This window comes from Impatiens glandulifera, chromosome 3 (assembly GCF_907164915.1).
Source record: "Impatiens glandulifera chromosome 3, dImpGla2.1, whole genome shotgun sequence".
NCBI lineage: Eukaryota > Viridiplantae > Streptophyta > Magnoliopsida > Ericales > Balsaminaceae > Impatiens > Impatiens glandulifera.
In genome coordinates, this window is record NC_061864.1 from 55,356,913 (window position 1) to 55,360,588 (window position 3,676).

Consider the following 3,676-nt stretch of genomic DNA (forward strand, 5'->3'; position numbering starts at 1 on the left):
TTGGATGATCTTAAGAGTACATTAGGATATGTTTTTCAGCTGGGGTTCTGGTGCTGTGTCTTGGCTATCAAAGAAATAGGCAATTGTTACATTATCCATGACTATAACAAAATATATTGCAGTAGCTTCAACAGCAACTCAGGCAATCTGGTTACAAAGAATTTTAGAGTATCTTCATCAGTTAGAGAATGATAAGTGAACAATTATACTCTGCGATAACAGTTCAAGTATTCCTCTATCTAAGAATCCAGTTTTACATGGTCGTAGCAAGCACATTGATGTCAAGTTTCACTATCTTCGCGATCTTACTAAAGAAGAAGTTGTTAAGTTAGTTCATTGATCAAGTCAAAATCAAGTTGCTTATATAATGACAAAACCACTGTAACTGAACGTGTTTAGGAGACTCAGGTTTGCTTGGCATGTGTTCTGCATCAGTTCTAAACTGAATTCTATTTTCAGTTTAAGGGAGGAAATATTGAAATGATTAGTGTTAGTCATTTTTATCTAGTATATCCTTATTAGAATTAGTTATGTTTAATTATCTTTTCTATGTAAATACCACTAAGTTAGTATTAGGAGTGGTTCCTAATTTCTTGCTTTGATAAATAACACCACTAAGTTGTAGTGGGTTTGTAGATGTTCCTATTTTCTTGCTTGGGTAAGTAGCACCACTAAGTTAGTAGTGAGTTAGTAGTATTCCTAATTTCTTGCTTTTAGAAGGCTATAAATAGCCTATCTTTCCAGTTATTATTTATTCAATTATTCAAGGAATTTAGGAATTTCCTATATACTATTGTCTCTAGAGTTTGTTGAGAGATGAAGAAATTATCCTTCCGAATTTTTTCTCGAGATTTCGGGAGGAAAAAAATTTGTGATTCGGAAAAGAATGAAGGTAAATGGAGAATGCTATAAACTCTCTAAACACTTTAGGAGTGTGTTGTGTGATTTAGATGTGAGTGGGGTAAGAGTATTTTAACCAAAACTGAAATCCTGAAAATTATTATTTTGGTGATTTTCGAAATATTGTAATTGATATGATTTTGTTATCTTTATTCTTAAATTGAGTTTTAAAACATGATGTGATGATTTTAAATCATTTAGAAGGAAACACTTGTAAAGGAGAACAACAACTTACCATAAAGGAACTTCACTAGATAGATATTAGAATTATTAAAATTTAAAACATATTTGAAGATTTAATTCAGTTGTTTCTTAAAAAATGATAAAGGAGTAGTTTCTAGAATCTTTTTTGAAAGGGGTATGAAATTCTCAAAACCACATTTTCTCAAGACAAATATGGTAAGTCATTATCAATTTGGGATCTCTGTGCTCCCTGTGTCACCCCCTCCATGTGAGAGGACACAAGGGGCCTTTGGTAACAGGGATCCCAGGGGTCATTATCGGGATTGGATCCGTCAGCACATCGGGTGATTATGACTAACAGATTATTTTCATTTTTCATTTTTTTGGTAATCACCACTTCTCATTAAAATAATTGTCCCAAATTATTTCAACTAAATAATACAGTTGGAGGACGTGGTGTATTATTGTGTGTTAGATCAACTTATAATATGGGTTGTTATGATGGAGAAATGTGACGCGGATCGATAACGTGATAAATTATTGTGTTGGATTAATTTATATTACGGGTGGTTGTGATGGAGAAATGTGACAAAACTAAATAACACGGATCGATGATGTGGTGCATTATTGTGTATTGGATAATTTATAATATGGACGGTTGTGATGGAGAAATTTGACGCGGATCGATGACGTGGTGCATTATTGTGTGTTGGATGGATTAATTTATATTAAGGGTGGTTGTGATGGATAAATGTGACAAAACTAAATAACACGGATTGATGATGTGGTGCATTATTGTGTATTGAATAATTTATAATATGGACGGTTGTGATGGAGAAATTTGACGCGGATCGATGACGTGGTGCATTATTGTGTGTTGGATTAATTTATATTACGGTCATTTTTTATGGAGAAATGTGTTGAAACTTGGTGTGTTGGATCATCTATAAATAAGGACTCACTAATCAAAACAAAGAAACTTATAAAAGATTGAGGCTCCTCGCCTCCATTTCATAGTCCCGCGTATGAGAGTGCTTCATTCTTATATCGATTCAACCCCTTCTAATTTTATCGTACGAGAGTGCTTCTTTTCTATATCGATTCAACCCAACCCTTTAAATTTTATTGTCTGCGAGTGTTTCATTTTTATATTGATTCAAATCCTCTAACAAATCCTAAGTTTTGAGCGATTATACTTTGTTTTCTAAATAAGAAAAGTCTTCCTCTTTTGATGAATCAAAAAACATATTTTTTTACTATTGTTCCTACTAGATTTTAAATCGAGAGTTGAATTCCATAGATGCAAATTCTCATGAAGTTTTTATCACGAAATGGAAGGAATCCCAAATACAAATATTGTCCTAATAGGGTACAAGGTAGTTTTCTATATATTATCATTGTTAATACTTATCATCAATCAATGTTCTGAATCATTAATGCTTACCAAACACAATTATTGTCGCATCTTTTATAAATGTTAGAAATAAGGATTTATCTAGATCAGATTTAATAAATTCTTTTATGCTTTTTTACCGTTATATCTGATTTATATTTATTGATATTTTTTTAATCAGGTCTTAAGTTTGATTATCATTGAAATTTGTGTTTATGAATGGAAGAAATGAGGTAATGAAAAACTTATTCAATTATTTTGAAGATAGGTTTGTTGTATTTAATTCTAACAATTAAAACCAAACAATTATATAACAAATGCAGTAATACAATCATCCATTTTGAATAGCACATGGATCATGCATGAATGCCGATTGGTTCATGCACCTTTATCGTCTTCCCTTCTATTACGAAGGTTAGTGATTTTCATGAAAGTTCATTAATTGAAATGTTCATGCTAATGATATTTTCATTGATATCATTTTTTCTATATTTCTTGTTTAATTTGTTAAATGTGTAGTCGATGAATGTAATATTCTACGCATTTACAACAAGAAAGGTACAAAAAAAGGACTACTATCCGCCCCTGTACAAGAAGAAATTAAACATCCAATCCCGTGATAGAAGTTTTGAAACAAACCTTGGTTCTCCTACTGACCAGGTGTTGAACGACATATTGGAAATAGAGGACACAATTTGAAGAATTGTTGGATCTATTTATTTTTTATTTTCTTAGTTTTTTTAGAATCTATATGTACTTATCACAATTTTGGTGTTATTTATTTAAAAAAAGTTTTATATATCCTTATCATTATTTCCTTCTTTATTATTTGTTATATTAGTTTATTGAAATGAGATTAGTATTAGTTAATTAGTCCTTGTTTAAATTAAAAGAGTTCACTTAATTTCATTTTATCTATTCTTTTGTTATTTATAATAATGTACTCTAACTTTCTTGATATAGCTGGCTTGATTAATCATTTTATTCCTCGTCAATTTCATTTTCTTAGACCATAATATAATAAGCCGTCACAACACAACAAACAAACAGCTGTCATAAGAACCTTATTATATTAAACCAAAAATATTATTATAATCTTTTTTATCTTATTTTATATATTTTTAAGAAAAATTGGTGAGATATAATATTTTTTTTGTTAAAAATTAATAATATTGATCATTGTCTAGTTAGTTAGTTAAT